This window comes from Stenella coeruleoalba, assembly GCF_951394435.1.
Source record: "Stenella coeruleoalba genome assembly, chromosome: 4".
In the NCBI taxonomy this organism is placed as follows: Eukaryota; Metazoa; Chordata; class Mammalia; order Artiodactyla; family Delphinidae; genus Stenella; species Stenella coeruleoalba.
The window spans coordinates 59116924-59130374 of record NC_137149.1 but is presented as its reverse complement, the minus strand read 5'-3'; the positions used below and the strand labels follow the sequence as shown (position 1 = coordinate 59130374).

The window sequence follows — 13451 nt, the reverse complement described above, 5'->3', positions numbered from 1 at the left end:
AACAGCTTTGTGGAAGAAACTGGTGAAACATGGAAAGTAAATAACTGGGACAACTCTCTGGTAAGTCAAAGCCTCAGTGCTATACATTGAGTTGTGTTATAAATCCAAAGCCATGAAATGCATATTGAAGCAGGATATACACGGTCCTAACTAAACAAATGTATCATTGGCCTAAAGTATTTAACAAATCCTCAAAATCAAAAGCACGTGTAAAGCAATTATACTCCAATAAAGATGTTTAAAAAAAAATCAAAAGCACATCATTGATAATATAATGAAGGGTATGCTGTAGCTGACAATAGAGAGCTTGTCCTGCATTCCGAAATTCAAAGCAAAATTCTGAACACCAAAATAAATGATTGTTAAGATTTTGCCAAACATAAAACAATTTGACATCCAGAGGGAAAAATAAGTAAAAAAGAAAGAAGAAGGAAGGTAGATGCACAATTTCTCCAAATTTTCTTTCTTTCTCTTCCTTCCTTCCTTCCTTCCTCCCTTCCTCTCTCCCTCTTTCTCTTTCTTTCTCTTTCTTTCTTTCTTGCTTTCTTGCTTTCCTTCTTTCTTTCTTTCTTTCCAATTACAAAAGATAACAGAAGAGTCGACAAAGAAGTCCAAGACAGTTACACCTTAAATGTTACCGTTTAAATCAAAAGACAGACATTCTCAAATTTGAAAATAGTTAGGAATAGAAAACATAGAAGTTCTTCTTTAAACAAAACAAAAAGGCATAATTCTTTGTAGGAATTTAAAGTGGTTCAGCCATTTGGCAAAACAGTTTGACAGTTCCTCTAAATGGTAAACATGGAGTTACCATATGACCCAGCATTCAGTTACTAGGTATGTACCTAAGAGAAATGAAAACATATGTCTATACAAAAAACGAATACACAGATATTCACAACAGCCTTATTCAAATTAGACGAAATCTAGAGACAACCTAAATATCTGCTGATGAATGGATAAACAAAATTTAGTATATACATACAAAGGGATATTATTTGGCAATAAAAAAGAATAAAGTATCGATAAATGCTATGTCATGGATGAACCTTGAAAACATTCTGCTAAGTGAAATGAGCGAATCAAAAATTATAAATAATGTATTATGCTATTTGTGTGAAATTTCCATATTAGGCAAATGCATAGAGACAGAAAGTAGATAAGTGTTTGCCTAGAGCTGGTGGTGTGTGGAAAGAGGAGTTGGAGTGAAGAATGAGAATGGGGAATGACTGATAGTATGTACAAGATTTCTTTGTAAGTTGTTGGAATATTCTAAAATTATATAGTAGTGATGGTTGCACAACTCTGTGAATATACTAAAACTACTCATCTGTCTGCACATTTTTTTAAATTTATTATTTATTTATTTATTGATCTTTGCTGCTGTGCGTGGGCTTTCTCTAGTTACAGCAAGCGGGGCTACCCTTCATTGCAGTGCACGGGCTTCTCATTGTGGGGGCTTCTCTTGTCGCTGAGCACGGGCTCTATGTGCGCAGGTTTCAGTAGTTGTGGCATGCGGGCTCAGTAGTTGTGGCTCGTAGGCTCTAGAGGGCAGGCTCAGTAGTTGTGGCGCACGGGCTTAGTTGCTCTGCAACATGTGGGATCTTCCCAGGCCAGGGATCGAACCTGTGTCCCCTGCATTGGCAGGCACATTCTTAACCACTGTGCCACCAGGAAAGTCCCTAAAATTACATATATTTCTTATATAATTAATGGTTAAATTTAAGATGGTAACATAGTTTATAAGCTATAGGGTTATATGAAAAAGTTAGAATAAAACAACACAATAGTACCTCTATCTGCATATGTAGACATTTCTAAAGTCAACTGAGTTGACATTACTTTTATATTTAGTAAATTTTTCATAACTGGAAGTTTACCAAAACAGGTGAATGGAATACTCAACCTAGCATCGTTAAAAGACATTGTTTTTTAAACTATTTATTTTCTTGCCCTCATTTTCCCTCCATTTTCTCCACTAATCAGCCCTCACTATTTTTCTATTCAGTTTGAATGGCCTAGCGTTTAGAACTTAAACATAATTTATAACCTTTCTGGAGTAGCCATCTTACAATCATGTGGTGGCAATTAATCTGCAGATAATTAATGATCCTGGATGCATATAGCCTTAATTAAAAATGTTCTTTGGCATAGAGAAATGAGAGTAATAAGAAACAGAATTTCAATGAAGTTTTAAAAATGAGTATTTTAGACTGCTTGCAATGGTTCCTTCATGAAAAATAAAGGGAAAGCATCTAAAACCAAAGAGTAATATTGTAATAGACATATATATTATATATTACATATGTATAATGAATGTATGTGTATACATATAATGTATGTATATACATGTGTGCATACATCTATGCACATACGTACATTTATATGCATTTGTATACAAGAAGTTACATTTCAATTTTTTAATGTTGTAGAAGAATGAATGTATTCACAGAATTAAGTAGGTTTTTTTAATTGAGGAAGGCTGCTCACTTTGGATTCCTGACCTAGAGTTTAATGGTAAATTGAAAAATAGGAAGAGGAAAATAGACCAGATTGCCACATACCCCCCTAAAGTATAATCCTAAGAGCTCATCCTTGACTTGCTTTGATAAAATTTATTTACAACTGTACTACAGTTTCTCATAATGTCCACAGTTGTGGACAAAGAGCCCAGGATTTCTTGAGAAGTCAAGTGAGCCTATGTTGGTTAAATGCTTACAATGGAAATAGATCAGGCCTAGGTCCTTCTTTAAGTCCATGAAGAGAGAAAGACAATCTTATTTCTTGAAAAGTGCATATATTCTTATATAAAAATACCCTAAAACACGCACATATGTGTGAATGAAGCAGGAAGAAACAATTCTAAACAAATCTGCTTCTGTAAGAGGATGATTTTTTTCTGATAAACCAAATTTTTCAACACAAAAGTAGTAGTTTATCTTTAGTTGTCTAAACACAGTAGAGATAGTAATAAGAAGAAATTGATTTTTAAAAACTCAACAGAAATATTGACTACATTTATGTTGGCATTTTTAATAGAAACTAAGATAAAAGTACATTTAAATTCTGCTAGTACAATTTTGAGTGTGGTAATATTTAAATATTTTGCATTATGGTTTAGTCAGGACCAAATTCTCCTTTCCTGAAGTAGTGCCCTAGACAAATATTTAACCACCAAAAACAAAAATTAAGACAACAAAATGTTCTTTAGGCAATCTCTTACTTTATGATTGGGGAATAAATATTTCTATTTTGTAGAACACCCAGTATAGCTTTAGAGGTGGCATCTATAATGTTATCAAACAGTAATAAACAGAAGTTCTTATTAACCCTACCTCTGCTCACATATATTCATTGTGATAATTACAAAGATCAATAGAATAAATTGTAATATCGCAAGCTGTAACTTTTTACCTTTTCAAGACCAACATTTCAACAGAATCTTCAAATCAAATTCTATTGTGTTTACATTGCCCATGGATGATGAAAATACCCTTATTTCCAAGTCACTTATCCATATACAAATGTTTGTGCAGCAAGCTTCACTATCACAAGAAGCAATAAGATCACTGAATTTCTAACCTTTCAGAATGCTTCGGGACTCTCCCCGTGCTTAACAAAAGGGCTGAGGATCAATATTTCATTTACCTTCCTAAATTTGTAGATAATTTTATTATATGACACTTGCATAGTAGTTCAAGAAACAGTCACAAATACACTCACTTTTTTTAACCTGAATTGTAAGTTCTGTCAATAGATTATCTTTCTTTTCTATTGATATTCACCAGCATGCTTTGAATGTGACCTTCTCTTCCTGATCTCCATATAATGATTTCTGAGAGTGTGTGTGTGTGTGTGTGTGTGTGTGTGGTCTACTTTATATCTTAACATGTCAACTGTTTTATGGCAATCTGGTCTATTTTCCTCTTCCTGTTTTTCAGTTTCCCATTAAATGATAGGTCAGGAATCCAAAAAGAGTAGCCTTCCTCAGACATGCTGGTGCTTTTAGCAAATTTAAGGAATCAATTTTGATTAGAGGCCCCAGTAAAAAACAGCCTCTTCTTATGTAGGTTATCAATTAAAACTGAAGACACATTAGCCTTGACTGCTAATAGAAGAATATTCTTCTATAGAAAAGCCTCTTTATATATTAATTAACTTGCTTTTTAATTCCTTAAAAAATTGATATTTTAAAATCTTTCCATGTGTCAGACACAGTTAAATTACAACAGAATATGGCCTGGGGGGCTTTCTTCCGTTCTGAGAGATGTGAGGGAGAAACCTTTTAACACGTGTCTCATGAAATTTGGCTCAGTTAAGTCTGAGGTCTCTCAAGAGCCTGCAGTATTAATAGAACGTAGAATACTGATGCCAAATGAGGCAGGGAAGGGAGAAAGAGGAGAACTGGTCCTTACACGCCTGTCAACTCTCATAATGGGAATAACAGCTTGATAATATGTATGATCAGACAGCAAAATTTAAGAGTACTATGTACCTTTGTCATTTTAATTGAGTTGTTTTACATCGTAATTCACTCACAAAAGGTAAAATATACAAGAGAAGATAAAAGCAGGTACATATTGTCCCCTTCAGTGGTAAAGTAGAATAGAGGACTGACTTTCCCCATCCACTCCCCTGTACAATCATTAAGTTAAATGGCACATATGTATCACCACCCTTGAGGAAGATCCATTTTTGTGGAATGATCTTCATCTTGACCCACTCGGTAAAAAAATTGAATTCACTGTATTACCATTCGCATTTCACATTTTACAGATTCAGGAACTAAAGGGCAATTATGTCAAGCAGCTTACAGCAACTGCTAGAAGTCTGACTAGAAATCAGGTCATTTTACCATGATTTATAATTTGGCTTTATGAAGAGAGAATATGTAGCATAAATGCTCATATTACACTATAGATATATAAAATATGCTAACTGGCCGTGGGTGAACTGCTCATCATGGTGTCGTACCACAATGCAAATTTATAATCGTTCATGAACGGAAGCTATGTATTTATTTATTGTTCTGTCACTGTTTAGCTTTGGGGCTGGATCGGGAGAAGTACTGTTTAAAAGAGCTTTAGTTGTGCTGATGGGGAAATCTAATCTTCATGAGACAGAGTGATTTTTCTATTTTTTTCTTTGATATATGCCTAGAGCTTAGACTGATGCTTCCTCTATAGTTGGCACTCAATACATATTGATTAAATAAATGAGACATAGTCTGCATCATCAACTCATTCTATTTTGTTCTTGCTAGAATAACAAGCAACAGGGTAGAAAGCACGATCAATAGTGCTTATCTCTTTTTAGCAGTATCTTCCTCCCCCTCTCCTGTAGGACTGCCCATGACACACTACCTGCCATCATCTCGCCCAGGATTATGCTTGAATATTAGTTTTGACTGCCAGGCACAAGCTGAGGAAGAAATCAGACAGAAATGTATTTTTTTTTATCCTTTCCCCATTCCACCACACACTATTTCACCCCTGGAAATAGCTTCAAAAGATCAAAGTGGATATCACGGAGGAATTTTTTTTTTTTTTTAGTAAAATCTGCACATGGCTGAATTGGAGGAGGTAATTGAGAGGATGTGATTGCCGGTTGATCTTAGTGTAGAATCTGGACAATCAGATTCTGTCTTTGGAATGTTTGTTCCATTTGCTTTCCCTACAGTAGAAGATGCCCAAGGACACAACCTTGAGATAGCAATGTGATATTGAGACCATTTGGATGGTAAATGTGACAGAACCCAGTTAAGTTCTCTATATAAACTTTAAGATTCTGGCAGGCGGGTGTGGCAATCTACTGGTCTTGCAGCCGCCCAAGACAAGCTTCATGTATAAATTCCCTTGCTTATTAAACCTGCCACCTGCAATCTGGAGTGGTCTGCCTCCTTCTTCAGTTTTGCCTCTAAGGGGTCCAGTTTGCAAACCAATAGGCTAATACATAAACTAGGAGAAAAAGAAAGAGAAAAAATACTAATAATACCAATAATTAGTATTAATTGCATGATACATTATAGTTTACATTATAGTAAACTCAGATCATAAAAAGATTTCATACTAAACCCAAATAATCACATTTCTTTGTGAGATTGTTTTGTCCCAAGATAACGTTAACAACAACAAAAATATAACCAAAAATATAGCCTATTGGAACAAAATAAAGCTCATGGTGAGCAATTCAACTTATGACTCAATATTCAAAATACTATTTTATAAGCATGTTCCCTTTTGGAATTTCATTATTGCTCTATAGTTTGTATTTATTTTTTATGATATTTTAATGTTACTTTCAACAATATATTATAGATCATTAAATCTAATAATAATCAGATGCCTAGAGTTAATTTTTGAAAAAACTTTTGGTAGTCATTATATTAAAACTTTATATGTATTATCTTCAAATGGAATAAAAAAACATTTTGAGACATTATTCTCTTTAAAGGCACATCTTGTTTGCCCTACTCAGAGAATCACACACTAATGAAATTAAACGAGGCAATTGTTACCTGACTAAATAGATGAAACACATACTGAGTGAACTTCAAAAACAGGTGGGCCAGTTTAATCAGTTTAAAGAACTCATCCAAAACCTTTTGCCAATCTTATCATTGTGTAGCTTTGCAATCTGCATTATTTTGGTACTGTAATAAAAGCAGTCTCTTGGGTGGTGAATCCATTAAAAGTTTATAAGTTTTTATTCAGAAGTTTAAAATTACAAAATGTTTCCCAACACTGGTTCTCTGTTAAACTAATTTAAAAAGGAAAAGGCATAGGCTGGGGATTCCACTTACATAGGAAAAAATAAATATAATAAAGATTGAGAATTGTCCACATATCTTTGAATGGATCAAAGGTAGATGGAATACTGGAGAGATGAAAACAGGAAATTAAAATAAGCAGGTATGAAATAGCTTTAGAGTGGTATTCAGGCTGGTGAAGATAGCATGTAACATGATGTTAAGTTACGAATGAAAATAAGGAGGACTGGACTTTCCCGTCTCTGTGCCTTCCCCTGATTTGCTCATCTCCTGCCACCACCCTGAGCTGCAGAATTAAGGTTCTGCTTAGTTTCTGAGTCAGGATGAACCTGGGCAGTGACTGCTTACATGGCCTCAGTCAAATCACATTATAGGGTTGATTGCAACACAGTCTTGCTGCTGTGGACCTAAAAGTGTTACTTTTGCAGATCCCTTGGCCATTGATGTACAGATTTTTCTTATGGAATTTGTCTTCTGCTTTGGTTAATTGGGCATGCTAGTTTTCTAGTGAATTGGGGGGAGGGTTTCTGGGCATTCATTATTTCATTTATTTGGTAATTTTTAGAGAAAATATTAATGAGCAACTACTATGTGGTAGGCTCTATGCTAGGTGCTGAGAGATGATGAATAAGACACTGGCCTGGCCCTTAGGGAGATTAGGAGGGCAGATGTAAGGAAACAGGCATTTGTAATGCAGTGAGGGAATGACTACAGTCGGGTTAAGCATAAAATGCTTTGAGAACAACAAAAAGACAGGTATTTAATCAATCACATGCATCAGAGGACACTTTCTAAAGGTTATAAGCTGAGACCTAGTGAAGGAGGGATTTTCCAGGAAAACAAAGAGAAATGATTTTGAGGGCTTTCCCAGGCAGAATTAAAGAATATGCAGAAATAGTTCAGACCTAAAATAAATAATTTTATTCCTGGATTTGCTACTCATTCAGGGTGGCTATGGATTATGACAAGAAGGCAAGTGAGACAAGAGAATAGTGGGAGCAAGGAAAGATGAGGCAGACCCATCACTGAGACGGTCAAAGAACAAATAAATCCAGACTAAGATAAAGTAAGGATTTATTGCAAAAGACTATTGCAATAGGGAGAACACACTGATCTCAGCATCTGCAAACATCTCAAAAAAAAAAAGGCTTTTCTTTTATAAGGAAGAGTAAGTAGGGATGGGAGGAATTTGGAGGGGAAATTGGGCAAGTGGATAGGGGTCAGCAGACAGCCTGATTGGGGCAGTTCAACAGGAAATGTTTCTCTCTGTGCTTAGGCAGTTCTTGGAATGAGCATGTTTTGCTCCTTAGTGCTTGCTTAAAAGCCAGTGTTTGGGGGTGAGCCAAAGTTCAGAGGCCTATGGGGAGGAGAGAGGCCTGCCTCAAATTTGGTCAAGCCAAGACAGTGAGTAAGGAATAGACAATTGTGAACTTGGACAGGACTCAAGCAACCTGCCTGCCCAGTATTGGCCAGTCAGTCTTCCTTGGGGAGTGAGTCCTATTCTCTACCTTTGCAATAGGCAGCTGTCCAACTCAGAATGGACGGATGCCTCAGGCCCATCGTGCCACCACCCACAGGACTTTGATCATCTTGCTTCTGAGCTCTACAATAATTGGTTTGACAAGTTTGCATGCCCTTGTAACACAGTGCACTGGAAACTGTGATACCCCCAGTGGCAGCCTGCCTACTATATACCACCTGGCGTGACAGCTTCTTCCTTAAGCTCCAGGCCAGCCTTCAGTGCTAAATTACTAGCCTGACTTGAGTCATGTCAGGGAATTTCATGCTAAGATCAGTTTCTTATGCTTCTCTGTAACTCTCTATTATCAAATCACAGTATTCTGAGCAGTTCAGGGAGACTCTAGTGAGATTCTTTCCAGCTGCCAAAATTATTGCAGGATTAGCAATTATAACGACAGAGAAGAAATTATTGTATGCATTGAAACGTGATGATTTCGCATTTTATATATGCGTTTTGCATATTGGTCTAAATCACAGCTGAAAAGAAGATGCAGGAAAATGCATTATTTCAGAGTTACGTTTCTTTGTATTATGTTTGAAGGTAAAAGTACATTTAAATCTTCATTATTCAGGTATATATCTTGAAGTCACATTTTACCCAAACCTCAGGGTATACTGCAAGACAAGATATTCAAATTCTGGTTAAGCATTCAACAAAACTTACAACTTGCAATTTTATTCTGAGGTTTTTTTTTTTTTTTAAGAAGTAGCATTTTGATAAAAGTCAGGTAACTTTTTTAAAGTCTAATTTATGTTTTATAATTTTAGCAAGTTTCATTATGAATAAAAAAACAATGACAGAATAATAGGCCATATTTTTAAAAATTCCGTTTTATTACTTCACACTGTAACTAAACTAGGTTAACAAAATATTGCCTAGCAGAGGGAAACTGCTTTAATGATCAAGTAAGAAAGGACTGTAATTAGCTCTGAAAAACTTTTACATTATTAATTTGCTTAGCAAACCACTTCTTCCTAGGGAAAAAAAAATCTCTTCTCAGTCTTTCATACATTTTATCCCTGCAATTAGGAGTTCTAGATATTCTGCCAATTCAGTTAAGCCTGATACACTGATATATTAGACAAATAAAAATGTGCAAACTAAATATCAATTTGTTGCAATTATGATTAAGAATAGCTGATATTTTTCTTGTCTTTTTATTAGAATCTTGCTCAGAGTGAAAATAAAACTGAATTTAGCCTTTTTTTTTTCCTTGAAGTTTGTGGAAACAGTTTTTGCAGAACATCCAGAAAGAAGAGTCATTTAAGGACAGAAGCTAGGACAAAAGCATCATTTCCAAGGGGAGAGACAAAGAACAGGTCAGTTCTCAAGGGCAAGGGCAGGGCTGGGGACTAACCCAAAGCAGAGGAGAAAGATAGGCAGACAGGGAAGGACAGGATATAACTGCTGCTACCTGCATCTCTACTGCAGCTGCTGTCTGTTTTTCAAACCGCACCATCAGGATAAAATGATAGGAAGAATGAACAAACATGACTGGAGGTGCTGTTAATATCATTTCAAGTTGTAACATGAAAGGGGCTCATTTCTATGTGATCTTTATAAAGCCATTGCTCAATAGAAATATAATGCAAGCCATGTATGTAACTTTATATTGTCTAGTTGCCATATTTACCAAAATTAAAGACAAAAACATTAATTTTAAGAATGTATTTTATTTAATCCAATATGCCCAAAATGGATAATATATATCCATTATCTTTTCAGCATATAATAAAAATGATTAATGACATAGTATACTTTTTTTTTTTCATAATAAGTCTTCCAAAGCCTGTGTGTGTTTTGAACTTGAAGCACATCCCTATTTGGACCATCACATCTCCTTTGCTCAGTAAGCCACATGATCACAAAGAGAAACTATGGAAAGATCTCCCCACAGCTTTGCTCTACCATCTGGGTCATTTCTGGGATACTGTTTAGTCAACTGCTAAGAAACAATGAAATGTGGAACTGAAATTTGCTAAGAAGTTACTAATTAGCAAACTAATTAGTTGACCCCAAATTATCTGGAGTACTCTACATTGTTTGATGACTGCCTTTTTTTTCTTTTTCTTTTTTTTAAATTAAGGAAATGTCTCATTGTATTTGCAAAGAAGCACTTTTTGAAACCTTTTATTTTTACTCCCTGTAGATTCAGTTCCCACATGCTCTTAATTTCTTCTCAAGTTTAATTTTCTGCTAAACTATTTCAAAAAGATTCTAATACTGTCTTTGCAACTGTCAATTATTTTGCATGAGGAAAAGAACTTGTTCATATGAATTTTTTCTTTGAGGGTGGTAGGATTTTTTTTAAATTAATTTTTATTGGAAAATAGTTGATTTACAATGTTGTGGTAGTTTCTGTTGTACAGCAAATGGAATCAGTTATACATATACATATATCTACTCTTTTTTAGATTCTTTTCCCATACAGGTCATTACAGAGCATTGAGTGGAGTTCCCTGTGCTATACAATAGGTTCTTATTAGTTATCTATTTTATATATAGTAGTGTGTATATGTCAATCCCAATCTCCCAATTTATCTCTCCCCCTTCCCCCTTGGTAACCATAAGTTTGCTTTCTACATGTGTGACTCTATTTCTGTAAATAAGTTCATTTGTACAATTTTTTTTAGATTTCACATATAAGCAATATCATATGATATTTGTCTTTCTTGGTCTGACTTACTTTGCTCAGTATGACAATTTTGAGATTGTTCAAACTATATGAATAACCCCATAAATTGAGTTCTCCAATTTAGTTATACTATAAGAATTTTATAATATGAAGGAATACTATGGTTTAGGATGTTACAGAACCTCTCTCTCCCCAAGAAATTCTATACCTATTTTACAAGTTTGTCTTCAAAGATAGGACATTGATATGTAATTGTAACCCAGATGATATTGGACAAGAAGTCATTGCATGATCCATTTTCTGCTGCTTCTTTGGGGTTCAATGATGAAGTAAAAAAAATGTGTTATTTTAGACATTGTTCTTCCCTATCAGGTATCCAGCTTCAGTTCATAGTCAAAGTAGAGAATCTATCTGCCAAAAAACACTAATAATATTCCTCCTATTCTCACTGCAAGAGAACAAGATTTGCCAGAGAGAATGTCACTGCCCAAAGAAGCATAAGAGCATAACAGGGATTTAGTTTGTTTCCTCCCCCCACCCAAATATTGTCTTTAATCCACCTGAAAAAGCATAGTGGTTGGTTCTGAGAGAGAGAAGAGAGACCTGATTGAGTGCTGAGTATCAGAGCAGAATTACTGAATCAGAATCTCTTGAGATGGGGCTCTGCAATTTGCATTTTAAATAAGATTCCCAATTGATTCTTATGTGCTTTAATGTTTGAGAACCTGTAGTTAAAGAGAATATTCAGGGACATTGTTCAGCCATTTTTTTGTAGGTCCACAGAGGGGGTTTAACTTAAGTAGGCAGATGTAATTTGCAGAACAGATTTGAGCGAACAAAGACTGATAATTGATTCTGTGCTTACAGTACTTGAAGCACTTGCATAATCAAAGAGTAGAGAATTGAATGGAGACACCCTGGCACAGGGGTATGTGGAGCTTCCCAAAAGAATCTCCAAAGCCTTAAGGTAAATATTTTGGTCAATACAATATTATATTATAATATTGTTTTGCTTCCCCCATACCTCATTCCCTAAAGTTATTAGTAACCAGAAAGAAGATCTTAATATATAAATGGAAAATGTGTCTGCTAAATCAGTACTTGCTGACATGAGAGAACAGTGCTTCCGCTCTTCAGGGAGCAAAGTATGGGAGGCCTAGGAAGTTTGAATACATTCCATATAAAGTCCTTCTCCGATTCTTACTGCCTATAGCATTTAAAACAAACTTTTCTAACACAGACATGCATCTTACAGAATGAGTCCCAAACTATCTTCCCAGGTTTTCTCCTCATCATTCCTCTCATAAATCCTGTGTCTGCCTAGCAACGCTGAGCCTGGCTAGTCCTGTACTGTATCTTTATGCCCTGTTTTCTTTACTTAAAGTCACCTTCTTTTTTAAGAAATGTAGCACATATTTTTAACAATGGTATAGATGCACAGAATTTAAAATCAAATAATTCCACAAAGATTTAAAGGGAAAAAGCAATCTCCTGTGATCCTCCCACATTTCCTGCTCACTGTAAGTAACCACTTTAAATAATTTTAGTTTTCTTCTTTTTGTATATCTCTATCTTAGAATAACATGACTAATTTTTTTCACTTTTATGCTGGAAAAATAATAATTCTGCACTCCTTCCCAACCCTCATTCCTCTCCCATCCATCGTACTTCTGCTTACCCGTTTCCACAAAAATAATTATTTCATAATTTGTGACTACATATTATCTGTATTATGACTGTTCACAGGAGAGACAGGTACTGCACTGGGGTAACATCCCTTTTCTTCCACAAGTAAAACCAAGTCACACCCCAGTAGTTCAATGGAAGTATAAACAACATATTCAAAACTATCAAGGATTATTGTTTATAATCTTGTAGATATATCTAGAACCTCTGACCTACTAAATAGGTTACTCCCCGAGGTTTGTTTGCACAACTTTCATGCTCCTAAATCCCTTTACCATCAACCTGGTGATTACTTCCTTTGGTCTCTTTATTTCATCCCCTGATTCCATAATCTATGTGCTATCATTTTATATTCTCTCATTTTGTTGCACTTATCCCCCTGTAACTTCCTGAAAATAGAAAATGTTTTGATATCTTACCTGTCTGAAAATGTCTTTATTCTACCCTTATTTTACTGACTGCTAAGGTGAGTATAGTATTCTAGGTTGGAAGTAATTCCCCCTTTGAATGTTGACTGCATAGCTTGTGTTACAACTTCTCACTGATTTCCTATTATCAATTATTCTCTCAATCTCAGGTATCTCTAGTGTTCCTAAAATGAAATGCCTCTAATTTATCATCTCTAAAAAATAAGTTTTCTGTCTGCTTCAGAGTAGGGAAGATCGGTTGCGTAACTGAAGAGAATGGGGCAGGAAATTTGGCATTCTAATGCTTTCAAAGTGCTTTGGCCAGTCATCCTGTTTTGAATACTACCTTTCTATACAGTCAGAGACACACCTTACCTATTGATCCAAAATGTGCAGATTTTTCATTTGTTTGTTTCCTTCACTTATTTATTT

The 13451-nt window shown here is 35.2% G+C and overlaps 1 long non-coding RNA gene across 1 annotated transcript; it reads left to right on the top strand.

Annotated features, from left to right (window-relative positions):
• Nucleotides 1-12008, top strand: LOC307185915. The gene is made up of 3 exons (XR_013828208.1): nucleotides 1-60; nucleotides 9511-9610; nucleotides 11794-12008. It is a non-coding gene; the product is annotated as an uncharacterized lncRNA (long non-coding RNA).
• The last annotated feature ends 1443 nt before the right edge of the window (nucleotides 12009-13451 follow it).